This window comes from Drosophila willistoni, assembly GCF_018902025.1.
Source record: "Drosophila willistoni isolate 14030-0811.24 chromosome 2R unlocalized genomic scaffold, UCI_dwil_1.1 Seg200, whole genome shotgun sequence".
Taxonomy (NCBI): Eukaryota; Metazoa; Arthropoda; class Insecta; order Diptera; family Drosophilidae; genus Drosophila; species Drosophila willistoni.
Window position 1 is genome coordinate 1,342,199 of NW_025814051.1, and position 16,849 is coordinate 1,359,047.

Consider the following 16,849-nt stretch of genomic DNA (forward strand, 5'->3'; position numbering starts at 1 on the left):
TTTTGGTAATTTTTATTTCCTGCGTCCAACTTTTGTCAGTGTGTTACGAGTGTGCTGCATGGCCGCCAAAAATTTCGCAAAACTTCAGTAGCAAGAAGACTGCAAACGTAGAGAGAGGGAGAGATGGAAACTGAAAGGACTGGGGAAAAAGCAATAAATTTCCATGCCCACTGTCAGGCGAATGCCGGAGCGTGTTTACTTTTATATGACGTTTCGCGAGTTGCGCCAAACTAGAGAGACGCCATAGCCTTCAACCTTCCTTTGGCCCACCAATCATGGTACCACAAAGGACACCTCTACTCTTGCCCAGAACTGAGAACTCGTCCTCGTTCCAGCTCAGTGTCATATTTTCTGTCTCTTCTTCGTACAGAGAGTATATGAGCTGCATCATGAATTTTGAAATCTGACCAAAAGAGGGTCATTTGGAAAAATGATAACCTCAAGGGATAACAAAATTGACATCTAGCCTTTATGTATCCTAGCCATATCCTGAATGGAAAAAGTCTTCCAAAATTACACAAAACAAAAATGTTGAGTTAGAACTATTCGTTAATTTGCATTAATACAAAATACAAAATGAAAACTAAATCAATTATGAAAAATCTATAAAAAATTTGTAAAATTTTAAATATGTCGAACTGAAATTTGAAAGATTTTGTCAGATTTTTAAAAAGATAGTAGCGGTGAAGTAAAATGAGTTTACTAATGCCTAATATATATACTTACATATATTACTATATTGTTAAGATCTACCGGAAGTAAGATTACTCTTTATTATTACTAAGATTAATATAGAATTGCATGACCAACAAGTTTGGCAGGAAATGTTGCATTTTCGTTTAAATAGATTGTTTCTGAAATAAATTATCATACAAATTTTGTTTTCTAAGCTTTAAATTTGTTTTTTTGCAATGTTCTTTTAGATTATTGCCTTAATTTCCTTGTATGGATCATATATTTTTAAAGGGCATTCAAAAAATGAGTCTTTCGTTGCAGTTTATGTTCATTCTCTTACATTCTTTATGTCTGGCATATTTTTCTCTGTTTCATTTATTTGTTGCGACTTTTGGTTGCCATTTTGCAGTCATATGAATATTAAATTGCAAATTGGCGAAAGGTGAAACTTGGGATTACCTTTACATGCCTCTGTATATACCAGTATACAAGATTTTTAATCAAACGGAAAAGTTGAACGAGTGAGAAAGGCCATTTGCTGATGGCCTGACGTTTTGCAGCCTCAAGATGGCAAAATGTGTGACGCTATCTGTTAGGATTTCAACTCCTCCTCCGTGAAATCATGGCTCGAGCAAAATGCAAAGCATTTGGAGCGGCTTCTGCTGCTGGTGCTGACTGTGGCTGATATGGCTCACTTCTGTCATTTATCTTCTTTTACGGCTTGAGAGGACATGAGAGCCATGGCCCATTCAATTTCCAGAGGTGCAGCGCACACAAAACACACAGCTGAAGAACTTGGAAAAAAATGAGAGAAATAGACATACATGAGTGCACATAGCCTCCTCTCATTCTTCTTCTTCTTCAGGTTGCAAGTTCCTCACTTCAAAAAACCCTTCGAGCATATTTGAGATATTGTGTTTGAACTTTGACTTTGGTTTGGACTAACTTTTGGCTTGTCTAGAGATGGGACTATGGCAATAAAACTAGTGTGAGCATTTTTCGTTTGAAAATCACGTTACCATCTCGAATCAGCAACTGCACAAGCTCAAAGTCTTCACATACTGATTGAAAAATTTGCACAAATTTTTAAGCCAGTTGAGGTGTTCCAGCTCCAGCTGCAGTAACTTGACTGATTCTTTGCATACCATTTCCAGGGACCATAATAAACTTGACACTCGACCCCATATCACCTTTCGCCTCTCCTGCCAACCAATCTCTCCAATTCTCTAACTCCCCCGACATGGCACCTCCGTCATGTGCTTGTAAAATTTATGCGCTTTTAAGAAATTCATACAAAACTTGACAACAAATTGCACTTTGCCTCGAACAACAAAAATCCATTGCCATTGCCCAGGCATTTCCTACACTCATTCTGTATGTATGTACATATGTATGGGTGTATTTTCGTATATATTTTGTCAACTCCAGTAGAGGTAATCGATTTGAGCTGCTCCCCCCGCTTGCTCTCAATTAAATTTCATCATAGGTTTTTGGCCAAAACATTTTTCATTTCTGTATTACTGCTTCCTGTTTTTTTTCTCTTTTTCTTTTTTTTTGGCTGATTGCTGAACATGTGCGAAAAATCGGATTTTTATTTGAACAATTAAATTGGAAATTCATGTTATGCAAATTTTTCAACGATTTGGGGATGGACCATTGTGAACGTGCCTAAAATTGCAATTAGAATGCAATTTGCTGCATAAAATGCCGCATAAAATATCAATAAACAGGAAGTTCATGCATGTAAGGGAGCGGTCCGAGTATGGTGTCCATTGATTGTATATACATACCAAGCCCAAGTGGTCCAAAGTGATATGCAATTTTTGGCCAATTTGGCAAGGGAATAGCCCGTAGAGATAGACAGCAATTAATGGCCATAAATGTCGTTGTCCATTTAGGCTAATTCCGTTTCAAATTCCCAAATATTGCATTTAACAAGATTTCAAGAATAAGCAACTTAGATTCGATTCGCTTATCTATGGAAATTTAATTAAGTCAGACACATTCATTGTCCAATTTGAATAATATTGGATAAGAATATAAACTCCAACTAATTTAATTTGTAATATAAACTGTCTTTTTTTGTAGAACCTATCGTCTACTTTTGTCTACAGTGATTAAGTACCTATTAAATCTCTTTTTGAATCACATCAAATAAAGCTTTAATTTGTTTAAATTTCAAATGCTTAAATTTATGTAAATGGACATTCTTTGTCTGTAATTCGGATTTTTTATGTTTTTTTTAAGTAAGTAATTGAAAAAAATGCTTAACTATTTATATTGGTAATATTAACTAACCAATTGAAATATCTTAATCACATGCTTATTTAGTTAAAAAATATTCATTATATGCTTATACTCTAACATTTTGGGTATAGACCTTGTTATATTTAGTATGTAAGTATAAAATGCATATTTGGTTTATATTTTGCCAAATAGAGTTAAATTAGATATTGCAGTGCAATTATTATGGTGTAGTTTTTTTGGAACTTGTTTTTTTTCGCAACAGTTTTGAAAAGTGTTTCAGTTTTTTTTTTTTTTATTGTGTTTTATTTAAAGAAATATTCTAGAAACCAAAAACTATACAACGAGTAAAAGATCATTACAAGGAGTGCAATAAGATTAACAAATGAAATTCGTTTAGTGGATGTGAAAATTTATCTTATTTAGTAGTGTAAACTCTCTACTTTTTCGGTAATTAATCCCTTGGGATTCTCTTTATATTTTCCGATTTTTTTTTTTTCAAAAAACTGCACATGTGGTCTTATTGACTATATTTCGAGAGAGTGTGCTCGTACCCCGCCTTAGTGCATTATACCATTTTAGTGTGACCAAATTCGGTTATCGGGGAAATTCACTGAGAAGAAAAGCGGGCTTATTTAAAATATTCTTAATGTTTACAGTAGATTTATATTGTGGGCTTTGGAATAGAGACTTAACTAGTTATTGCTATGTTAGTTTTGCTCAACTAATTGTGAATTTAAAACATAGATAATTCGGCAATGCCTGGCTTAACCTTCCTTTTTTAATAATTGTTTTTTATATCAGTTTTTATCAAGTGTTGGCATATATGTAGTACATATGTATGTATATTTATTTGCCAAAGCACATAGGTTTATTGTCAGCCTGCATAATATTTTTATCTGCAATACCCTAAAACAGCTGAGTATAAAAGTTTTTAGCATTGTAGAACTGACTGACTAAATATAGATTAAATATTGCTTTGGCATTTGGACTAATTAAATTAAATGGAAGCCTTTAGAGATAAAAAATACATTACGTTGGAAGTTGCAGTTAGTCGAAGTTTTTGAAAAGTTGTTAAAAGATTTATTTCAAATTGAAAAAGGTGTCCTCTCCACGCTAATTATTTCAAGTGCGTTCTCTTGGCTGTGGTTTTCTCTGTAAATTCTGGAAAAAGCTTTTTTAAAATAATAAAAATAAGGGTTAAATAAAGATATTAAATATTTATTAGTTTAAAAAGACAGGTCCGCTTTATTTAAACAGTTTGAAAAGTATTGTTAAGTATATAAAAAACATATTGGAACCGATATTTAAATTTAAGAAATCTTAAGCTTTGATAAAATAACTCTCTTTTAGGGTAAGCAAACGTAGTTTTGGAGCTGTAAACTAAGATTAAGTCGTTATACGTAATTCTCAACTAGTTTTAGTGTGCAAGTTCTCGAATCACTTTTAGCTTTGTCCAATATAAGATCTCAGACAAATTAATATTAAAATAGGCTGCAAAAACAAATACCTAAAAAATAATTACAGTTTGTGTCCCAGCACTTGGGTTCTTGTTCCAAATCTGGTGTCATTAAAAAATTTTTTGTAACTAGTCGTTAAAAAATTTCATGTGTTTTATGTACATTTAAGATTGGAATGTACATATATATGTACATTCATATATATGAATCCTAGGTGATCCAGGGTATCTTGCTTGTCTTAATAAGTGGTTGTATACATTTTTTTTTTTAAATTTGTGTGTGTATTTTTTTTAACCCACAATAATCATAATTGATTTCATTATATATTATTGAAATATTTGATCGAAAACAATTATTTGCGGAAAACCCATTAAAATGGATAATAATACGGCGAATGGCTTTGTGTGCACTTGTAAATCAAAATAATTCAATTTGACAATCAAAGCCACAAAATGCGTAAATTGCCGAGGCATTAACTTTTTTTTTGTTTTTTTGTTATTTTTTGTTCGTGCTTGGCCTAGAAATAGGCAACGGAAAAAGCTAATGCAGCAAATTAATTACAAATAATGCGCACAAAGTCGGACCATAGCAGCAGCATTTTTTTTTGTTGTTGCTTGCTGTTTTTTCACTTTATTGTTGTTTTTGTTGTGGCTTGATTTTTAATTTATGCGCACCGCAGTTGATTTTCACATAAAATCCTTTGCAAATCCACCACAACTTAAAAGCTTAAAACGCCACGTCCATCTCTAGGCACAAGTCCCGTTCCCATTGCCGTTCCCATTCCCGTTAGTGGTATCCATAGAATCCTGGCCTTGTGTCTGTTGGTTCTGGATGCCAAATCCCCAACCAGGGCTTATAAATTTTAATTAAAATGCGACGGCAGCCAAGTTCAGCAGCGTCAACCGATGCTTATTTCCGCTTACATTACAATTTACATTCGGCCAGTGGGATTGGGCTTGGGATTGGCAGCGGATTGGGCAGGCACCTGAATGCCAACTCGTATCTGAGCACTTGACATAAACTCTTGCCTGTTAACACTTGGCCCCGCCATCAAGTTGATGACAATTTGATTTTGTGCAAATAATTGAATCATAATTGAAATAATCTTATGCCCAACAACACATTGCAGTAAAACAATGAAAGAAAACCCTTCTCAATGAAAGTTTTCACTGACCTTGGCAGATACACTTTTGTTTCAACTAACTTTGTTTTGAAGCTAAATTGTAAATTTCTGAATCTTAATCAGTGTTGATGGCTCTTACCATTTTTGCACGTTCTGTGCATTTCTATAATAAATAATAAAAAAAGGATTATCCCAGGCAAAGTTTTCAAAATGTCTTTATTTCAGTTTACTCAAATCATAAGCAATCTAGTTTTTTACTGATTTTTCTGATTTCTCAGACAGTTATTAAGAGCATTCACATGTTAGGTTATTGCTCCCGAAACCAACATATACTGATCGTCCTCATTTCTCTTTCTCTCTTTTTACCTTGGCATGATAAAAACCATTTCAGACAATCATTAGACGACCACATAACCTCAGCAATAACCTTTTTTTCGAGAAACAGAAGCAAAAAAATAAGAAAGAAAAAAAACAAAAGGCACTGACAAATGCTTCACCCTGTCAGACATCCTTGCCCACACTCTTTTTGTGTCTGCATTAAAATTGCCCATTAGCACGTGCTGTCCATGTCAATTGGTAAGACTGCCTTGTCCCTTCGCCCATAAGTATGCCATGCTAAATTTGCCAACGCGACGAAAGTCAAAGTCGACGTCGGGGAAATAACGTGCATGTAATTGTGTCGCCTGGGACACACTCAAAAGCCTAAACCCCCCCTCAAAAAAAAAAAAAAAAGAATCCAAACTGGCAACTGAAGCTGGCCCGTGGCCACTTTTGCTGCTGCCACTTAAAAATCCACTTAATCCCGCCGTCTTATACATCAAGAAAAAAGAAAATGAAAAGAAAAGCACTGGTAAAAAAATGTATAGAGGAGAGCCCAGGAACTGAGCAAAGTTTTGCCTGACGTATTCAAACTGCAAGTCGATTGTTATTTTTACGCCAACGGCGGAAATAGACATCCTGCTTGGCTTCGTTGTAGTCGTCCTTCATCCTGCAACAACAACAGCAACAAAAAAAAGAAAAGGGAAAAACTTTAACACAACTTTTGCTAAAGACGAGCCACCTAACGCCCAGTTATATTGGTGAGGGGGAGCCAGAAAAGAGTAAATTTGTGCGGCAGTAAGAAAAGTTTTTCTGGCTGGCATGTTGGGACCTTGTCGAAGGAGTTTTTCCAATACCCTAAGGTAAAGGATATATTGGCTATAAATATTAAGCCAAGACCATTTCCAATCAGCCACTAAATCATTTAGCTGACATGGAAAAATGTGATGATTGACATAAAAAACATTTTAAGTCTATCGTGACGTTGTGAGAGAATTTCATCAATATGCCAATATGTAACAGGGATAATAATAACCTTTAGTTGGCTCATGGTTAGGAGGAATTTTTTTAAAGTTTGAACTTTGGTGTATTGTTTCTATCGATATTTCAATATTACACTGCAATACATGTAAATTGTAATAAGTTAATTATTATATTATTGCTTAAGTATTAACTTAAGGGAACTCAAAGTAAATTAATGGTTCTTTACAAACTTACATTCTCAATTTGGCGATCAAATACCTATTACATACATACATATATTACTACCTACATATATTTAATTTCATTTCATAATTCTAAAGAAAGTTAATTGTGATATCGACGTGAAATCTCGAGAAGAATCGGTTGAATTTAAAAAAGGATGCTTTTCTTTCTTTGCTTAATCCAATTCTAATTTCCGACTGATTTTTGTAGTGAATTAAAGGTATGGCATTACAACAACCAGTTAATTTTTTGCTCCAAGCATGATCTCGAGCCTTCTCATTCGAAATATTATTGAAATGTTTATGCCTGTTTTGGAACACTATTTTGGTTTACAAAACAAGGAACAATTATGAAAATATTTAAATTTGAAATAAACAAATTTTAAAAATCCTACTTTAACTTATTTATAGAAAAAACGTTTTAATAATCATAATTATTAGTTACCCTTATTAGTTTTTCTTGTTCTGCTACACATTCCTAGTACTAAAAAATGTCTGCACAAGAATAACATTTTATTTATTTATTTTATTTTTAATATTACCATATTAAATTAACTTTATGGATTTTGCTACATATGATAAAACTGAACACTACATACCCTTCATTTGGAAGATTAATTTACCGGAAAATACCTTGATGAGTCTATTTTGATTAGGAAATGATAATTTCCATACTGATTCCATATGTTCAAAATCTTTTTAATAATATGAATCTAGCAAAAGTCGAAACTGATTTATAAAGGAAATCAAGTCCAACTCATCAAGAGGAGTCGAAAATAAAGTACCATTTCCGCTGACTAGGGCTTTAATCAGGATTAAAAGCTAAGCACTTAATCAGAAAGATAATTCGAAAACATATTTGAATGTGATAACCTTTATAAAATGTTAGACCAAGAGTGGTCCTAAATACTCAATTTGTAATTTTGATTATATTATAAAAATTTCTGACTGTTCTATATCTATAAATTTTGGCTAGCTCTCGAAACAAGAACCAAAACTTGGTATTCAGTAACTCTAGTTTATTTCATGCAGATCTAGTATTTAGACTGTGAGAGGTCTTGTAAATTTGACTCCTTGTCGACATACTCTCCGGTGTCTTAGAGCATTCACAGTTCGGCAATAGTTGGCTTTGTGAGTATTGGTCTTTTTTTGGCAGGTAGTATGTGAGTTGACCCCCGCCATTGGCCGCCTTTATTGAAAGTGCCCGTTGAGTAATTTAAAAGTTTGGCCCATCGAACGTATTGAGGTCAAATTGATTCTGTATATTAGGAATAAGCATTGTGTAGCCAAGGACTTTAAATTACTTTTCCCATTATAATCCTCCAGCCATTACAGTGGCCAGCAAGTTGTTTTAGTTGATGTTGCATGCAATTGATTGGTTCTCAAGTACAACGAAAAAAAGTCTACAATAATTTTTCACATGGCCAAGAAAAACAAGTTTTTCTCCACCATAAGAAAAGAAACTTTTCTTTCCTCCGTTTCGTAGTTCATAAAAATGCACAGAGAAGGGAGACAGGGTCAGGGCAGAGGCACAAAAAACAGTATGTTGCCAAAAATAGGAATACTTGAGCCCTAACCAGATTAGTGTGTGTGTGTGTGTGTGTTGGGTTGGTGCTGGTTGGGGCCAAAAACGAAAATCCGCTTTTATTACCAAACGCATTAAATATTCTTGCGTCATTGGACACATCCAAAATAGGAACATGAACAAAGGATGGCTGACGATTGTGTGTGTAGTGGATGGGCAAGTAGGAGTGGAGGGTAGCTGGACTACATCTCTAGGCCATTTGGGACTTGTTTTACAATTTGGTCACGCGCTTGAATCGTTTCTTTTTAACATTTCTCTTCCACCTTTTTAATTAATTTCTCATTTTGTAACGAGCAGAGGCCATTTATGCCTTCTTCAAAGGATGCTAATGCTAATGGCCCAGCCAAATCAAAATGGCAACACTGTGACTTCCGTTTCCGTTACTCTCCCTTTCCCTCTCTCACACTCACTCAGACTCATTGTCTTGTGAGTGCGTGTGTGAGTGTGCTCTCTGTTTGAAATTTGTCGCTTGCGTTAATTTATGTTTAGTTAGTTTCAGTTTTCAACTTTTCTACTTAATTAGCATAATGCTATGCTGTTGCTTCAGTTGTTCCACTAGAAGTTGCCACTGTTATTGTTGTTGCTGTTGTCGACACTCCCCAAAAACTACTTCATTCAACAGAAGTGTATTTAGTTTTTGTTGTTGCTGTTGACTTTTGAAGTGTCTGAACCCACACAATTTGCCCCACAACTTTGACTAAACCGGAAAAGTGTTAAACGAAAATAAATAAACGCGTGCTACTGGCACAAAATAAAATCTTTCTGTCTGTATTAGACTGTTAGTAGCCATAGAAATTCAATCAAAATCATTAACTATTAAATTTTCAATTAAACAAATGTTATTTTTAACACAATAGAAAGTCAAGGCAATTGGCCAAAAGTTAAACTACGTTTTGGCCAAATGTGTCTTTTTTACAATTTGGATAGTTTGCTTTTCTGTTTTGCACTTGCGCTCAAAAAAAAAAACCGAATTGCCGTATAGCGTTTCCGTATACAGTTTAGGTGAATCGCCAAATTCTTAATATTTGTTTTAGTTACACACTGACTAAAATCCTAATATAGTTAATTCTATATTTTCATAATGCCATCACATAATAATATTTTTGTTGCAATTAGCAATTTCTTCAATATTGGCATTTTCGAGTGGTTGAATTTCTTATGTATAATTTCTAAAATATTTACTTGTTTGAATCTTATAACTTTATTTTTTAAGATATGCTTTGCCGGCTCGAGTTCAATTCATTGGATAAATATAAAGAAATCAGATTGCTTTTGTTTTATATTTCTTTATTGTTTAAGAATATTAATATATTGGGTTGATAAGTATTTATTGTAGGTAACGTTAAATAGCCACTTAAGACTTAAATGCATTTCTTTTTAATTCAACCTCCTTTCAGCTAAGAATCATTATTTGGGCCTTTGAATTCGGGATTTTAAACTCAAACCGAATTTCTACTTTAGTCAATTGGAAAATAATTCAACAAAATAGTACAAAAAATAAAATTGTTTCATTTAATTACTTTGCATCAGCGTTTTTTCCTAAAAATAAAAGTGGCTCATATTTGTTAATCACTTATCAGAACTTTTGTACCAATATTGTGTTAACTTGGGTCCGTTCGAAAAATTTTTAGCATTCTCTACCGGGCAAACTTTTCATCCTATTGAACCGGATGCATTTCCTTTACTTATGACGCAAAAACATGACTTAGTCCGGCTATGCCTTCAGGGTAAGAGGATGATAGGCTAAATCTAATTAGTGGCGATGTGAATGAAAAAAAAAGCTGTTTAAGTAGGAAGCTATTGCTGATAGTAGCCGGGATATTGATGTGGTAAATCCTTAATTAGTTACCATTGCAGGTTTTCTGTCTAAGAGTGAAGGGCGACAGCCACGTGAATACGACCGCTCATTAAACTTAATCAAAATAACGTTCATCAAATTTGTTGCTCACCCATTGATGGAATATTGAATGCCTTAGCATGGGGCCAAATGTGTAGAGCCTGTAAAATAACCATCAACTCGTCTCCATATGCAGACTCTCGGAATGTTATATGAATATTTCTGGAAATGCCTGAGAGGACTTCAAGTTTTAAGTGCTCGCTTTGTGGAATGGCCAATGACTTGCCGACTGTTTCTTTTTGATAAACTTTTGCCTTTTTCTTGGCAGACTTAAGTACCAGCAGAGCAAGTGCATCATCCCTTTTGGTTAGAATCTTCTTCAAACAAACAGAACAAGAACAAGTAGAGAACTTTATGCAATTTTGATAACATAAGCTGCTGTAGCCTGATGAGGCTGCATTCAAAACTTCAAAACATATTGCACACATGGTAACTTTCTAAAGCGAATTCTCTCGCCCCTCCCCCCCATTTACGTTACTTTCATCACCCACGTTTTCCACACAAAAAGGCAGAAGAGAAGAACTTGGCCACACATATTCAATTAGAGTTACAAGTTGGAAAAACTTCAACATCAATTTGTATATGTGGGTAAAAAAGATTTCATTAATATTAAAAAGGGAGAGAAATTCTTTTAATGGCCACAAAAACTAAATGAAATGCTTGTCCGTGTGTCTGTGTGTGTGTGTGGGTACCGCAAACATATATCTCGAAGTTATATGCTTGGTCGGTTGAATGGTTGAAAAGTTCTCAAAATAACCAACCAGCTGTGCAATTTGCTTCGACAATTTGTGTGTCTCCGAAAGGACAAGAGAATGAAGCAGGAGATCTTCAGATGGAGTCGAACTCCAGCTGCGAAGTGGACAGCGTTGACTTGTTCAAAGTTTCGGCAATGGGATGAAAAAGTTGAAGAGTTTAAAGGTCTAGCCTTATGATAAGAGTCTTTGTTTAGTCCAGTCCAATGTGTTCTCCCTTCTTCAGAAGACTGTTTGCTGAATCTTTTCTAACAATCGAGTGGGTTTTACTTCCAAATTGAAGACTACGACATCATCACAAAACTTTTTTTTTTAATCTAGGTAAGATCATTAATAGGTTATTTTCCTCTGAGATCTGCTTCACTGGTTAACTTAGTTGAAATTCTGGATACTGTTTTTCTACCTTTTGTACCTTATTTTCGCTAAGTTCTGCCTCTTCAGTGTCTTTATCGAGCTATTTTCATTCACCATTTGCCTTTGGCATCCACATAATAAAGTCAACATACCGTAACTGACAAATACTGTGCCTTTTGGATTGAATAGCACACAGCGACCACGTCTCGCATTGTTGCCCTTTACACAGCAACCTGATGCAGCGGCATCAGCACGCCATATAAGCAATTTTCCCTTATTCTCTGTGGCTAAAACAAACTGGGAAACCGGTGTGACATTTATCGACACAGCGCGGTTGCCTCTTTATCCAAATGGAAAAAGAAAACCATTGCGACATTAAAGGCGCTGCCAACTTGCCTTAACAGTTTGCGTCTTAAACTTAATTAAATCAAATGTTCAACCAACGCCCACTTTCCGCCCTTTCGACCACCTTCTTGCCATTTTAATTTCCATTTCGAGAGCAAGTCCTCGTTGTTCCTCTTGATTGCTTCTCATTAGTAGAGAGCGGGAGGTCAACCAAAGGGCGGTTCTAGACTCGCCGGTTGGAGCTTTGAGAAGTGGGTGGGTTGTGGAGTTTTGACTGGAAAATTTTAAAATCGACTGCTGAGTTGGCAACGCAATTTCCACTTGTTGACCAAATGCCAGGAACTTGTTATTTAGGCCGATTTGCGTCATTAGTGCAGTCCAAGGACCAAAAATGCGAACAAATGTAGCTTTAGCTAAGTAGACAAAGAGTGGAGGAAGAGAGGCGTGAGGATGTTGAATAATCTTGGCAGCAGCTGTCTACAGGGCATTCAGCCAAAAGGGAAATTAAAGTAGCAAAATTATTGACAGAGATAACAAACAAAAAAAAGGAAAATTAATTGTTCAATTATGAGGAAATCGTTGAACCTGCATAGTTGAAATTTTTTACAAAAAAACAAGCATAAGTTTGGGCAAATTTATTTGTGGGTCAAAGTTAGAAATGGAATCCTTTTAAAACAAACTTTTTTGGTCATGTGCACTTTGCAAGCAGTAAATAGGGGTCAAATAATATTTAATACATATTCGCTTATGTTATCCTAATGCCATCGATTGAAGTATTTTGCAGTTGATTAAGTAATTTTCCGGCTTTAAGATTTCATGTTACAAGATTATCTTCACTTAATTGGCAAACAAATTTTCGGTCTCAATCGGCATTCTCCAGTCTCAGAGAATTTAGCAGCTATTTCACACATTTAGCAGCCAGTAATTAGCCAAGTAATTTTTGCCAACCCTCTCAACATACTGCGACACAGAGCAGACATCTCACTTTCCAACTTACGTACATAGTAACTTACTTAATCCTCGGGCATGCTAATTTTCATTAAGTTTCTCTCTCCCCTTCTCTATGGCATATATGTTATAGTCAATAGCAAGAAGCACAAGTAAAAATCCTCAACTAATCACTGGCAAAAACTTTTACCCCCATAAATGTTAACTGCCTGCATGATGCTGGTGGTAAAAGGAGGGAGAAAAACGAGTCATGAATGGAAGCGAAATGAAAAAGAAACTATACACGAAGCCAATTAGTATAGACATCAAGTTTTACTGCTGACATTGTTCCCATTTACAATATTCAATGTAAGTGAATTGAAATCACCATTACTGAAATTGGACTGATTAATACTAACAATAAGAGCTTTATTTTGGCATTTTTTTATGTTTTTTTTTTTAATTTTTTTAGGTCTTAAGAATATTCCAATTATAAAAACTTTTGCTAATGCAAACTGAATGTTCTTTGTCGAATTAGAAAAAAAATTCAGAAAATTCAGAAAATTAAAAAATTGGATATTTTGGTATTGAAATAAGAAAGTTGCCGATTGAAACTCTTTAACTTAACAATAAATGAGCATTGAAGATCGTAAACTTCTGAAATCTAAATTGTTAACAAGAGATATTTGCTAATATCATTATTTGATGAGAAAAAAAGAAATACCACAAATAACATTGATTTAAATTCAATACTTGAGTAGTTGATTTTCAATGGATTCAATGTTACTTTAGTGGTTAACGGCCTTTTATATTCTCTGAAGTATTTTATGGGAATGGAAACTGCATATAAGTATTGTTTCCACTTCGCCTAGTCCGAATACATTTACTAGGAGTTGGCAGAACGTTATGTAAACTTAGATGGAGATGGAAGGATGTACCCTGCTTACAGCATATAAACTTGCAATCAGCGGTTATGTAGAGGGTTCGCACACGCACTCACACAGCTACAACATGGTAACATAATTACACTTGTCAGTTCATTGTACCACAATGTTCTCCACTCACACCCACACAACCAGAGGGAAATTCCTCTCCCACGCTTACTTCTATAAATAAAGTACAGTACACACGGATGTCTGGACCAGAGCTAGGTCAGCGGCTGCGGAACGGACATTATATGCAACCAAAGTCGCATGCTTCACGTGCCACCAGCAGCAGCCGCAGCCACAGCCACAACAGAGAGGCAATTCCGGACAATAATGATGATGATGATATTGGTGATGCTAATGTGATGTAAATAGGCAATCCAGAGTTCTTTACACCTCTCTTGGTATTACAATTTTTTAAAAGGATTTTTATTTTCTTTTCTAAAAACTAAATTTTACTACAGGATCATTATTCATGCTGACCGAAAAATTACATCAACGCAAAAATCAAGTTGATAACTCATCAAAAAAACACTCTGCTTATAAAGAACCTTGGACTTACATATTTTTTTAAATTTTTGGATAGACGGAATTGAGTCCAACACAAAATGCTTTCCGACAATTTTTTCATGTTGAGCGTCCTTAAACTTTAATTCTAATTTAATCATAAATCCCAAGTGTCTTCATAAAAAATCTGCAGTAGTTTGTTTGTTACTGTATTAAGATAATGAACATTAAATATCGCTTTTCTAAAAGCAGTCATTAGAACTACTTTTTGAAGAAATTGTATTTTTAGTAAAACTTTCATTAGTTTTACTACAAAATAACAAGTATAGTATAGCCCAGAATTTTTAGTCAGTTAAAATTTTGGAATTTTGTATGTACCTTTTTGTATCTTTCTGATAGGCGTTGTGTTGTAACGCAGGCCAACATATTTCCAAGACTTTAATAAATATAATAAAAGTATATATTAATACACTTCTGGAAAGCGCTTCCTTCTTTTTTGTTTTCCTTTTTCCTTTTATATTATATGAGAGGTATAAACACGTTTTTTCAACCTTTGTTGTGTATTATCTTTTGCTTGTCTTTGCTAACAGTAGAGATAAAGCCGTCTGAACGAAAATTTTGTCAAAAGAATTTTATGTTTACTATTAGAATATATATATATATATATATATAGTAGAAAAATTTGTGGTGTTAGTGTCTTCTATTGAACGTATTTTAAATAGTTCGCAATGATATTCTTCATGGGTTTTGATTGGGGTGATTTTGATGGGTTATTTGGAGAACTTAATGACATTTTTGAGATTCCATCGGCTTTTAGGGCAGGCAAATTTATTTCCTCACAATCGATTTCCATCAAAATAGAGTGAGCTTGGGAGACAATGGTGGCAAATGTGGTGTTTGAAGGAAACGATCTCATGCGAGTTTCCAATGCCTTCCACCTATCAGACTTACATGCCTCTGTTATATGACGTTTAGCTCTCTTTTTATGTTGATAACCTGTTGAGCCATATCCGTGCCAAATTGTGTATTCATAGCATGAACTTCCCAAGCCCTGGAAGCTGGGAACAAGACGTCTTCGGTAAGTTAGATTGGACAACAAACCTTCGTTATTCTGAAAATAAAGGTATGCCAATAAATAAAAATTATCTCCATATATGAATAAGTTTCATATATCATACTTTGCTTGCAACTGAAATGAGTGTTGCAAGTGCATACAAGTTGTTTTTATCCTCTTCCAAGTTCAGATTAACCTCATCAGTGATTGCGCTGGCATTTGCTATTTTGGCTTCAATTTCAGCGAAGAATGTGTAAATGGTTTTCAATTGTTCCTCTAACGTAGCTTTGCGTTTCCTTTCGATCACTTCTTGTAGTCCATTCACAAGAAAGGCTAAAGGTAATACCAATAACACACCTATTGGAGACTGTGTAAAATCTGCAATAACGTTGAAGATTATATTTATAGCTGCAGCTAATTCTAAAGCCTTGTTTTGTTTTAAAGACTCCTCCAATCTATTTGTCTGTTTTCCATAAACGCCGCTTGGTGCGAAATCATTATGTAGATCTTGTAAAATGGCATCAAGTAAATTTTTAAGATTCGCAGTTCCGTTTTGTACAGATTTTAATAATTCCAAAGATGTGGATACTTTACTTTGACCATCTTTTAGGGCGTCGATATTCATATGCCAAATAATATTTCGGTCATCGTTTGTCAATTCTTCATTACCCATGTAGGGAATAAAGAGATCAAGCGTACGATTGATCGAAATACACCACTCAAACACAGGGCCAACACAGTTTTGGTATGCCAAGCGCGCATCCTTGTTCGTTTTGTGTAAGTCCTTCAATTTATTTTTAGCTATTCCCTGGTAGCCCAACATAGCTTTATCAATGGCATCGATGGCTTCTTGTAATGGAACAAATTTAACCTTCATATCAAATTCGCTTTGATATCTCACTACAACGTTTGACAGACTTTTGAGGCCATTTTCAATAGCTACATATGCCTCTGGATCAGCATGAGAGTCAGCACAGTAGGAACACAAAAGCATAAGAAACACAAATTTATATTTCATCCCCATGATGAACAGACAAACAAACTTCAACTGAGCTGAATAAAGTTAAACCGGCAACTTTTATAAGTAACTTCTCTCTGTTTTTCAGATAACTGAATCAATTTCGATATTTAAGAATCATTCGGATCGCTAAGTTTTATAGCATTCAAAGAAGTCTTATCTGCGTAAAAAGTGGAGCAACAAAAAATTCCATGAGATTTTCAAATTAGTCGAAGTTTTTACAGTGTTTAGAGGATAGTAAAAAAATTGGAATACCTTATGACTACAAGGGTATATAAAGTTCGGTAAGCCGAGCTGCTTTTTTTTTTGATAGTTAATATATAAATAAAGTATTTCCAGTGTATTCCATGAGCATTCTGATTACCCAGTATCAGTAGCTTAAAGTCCGCAAGTCTGCAATAAATAATAACTCACGATAGTGACTTCAAGATAACTCATATCAAAAAGTGACTTTCTATC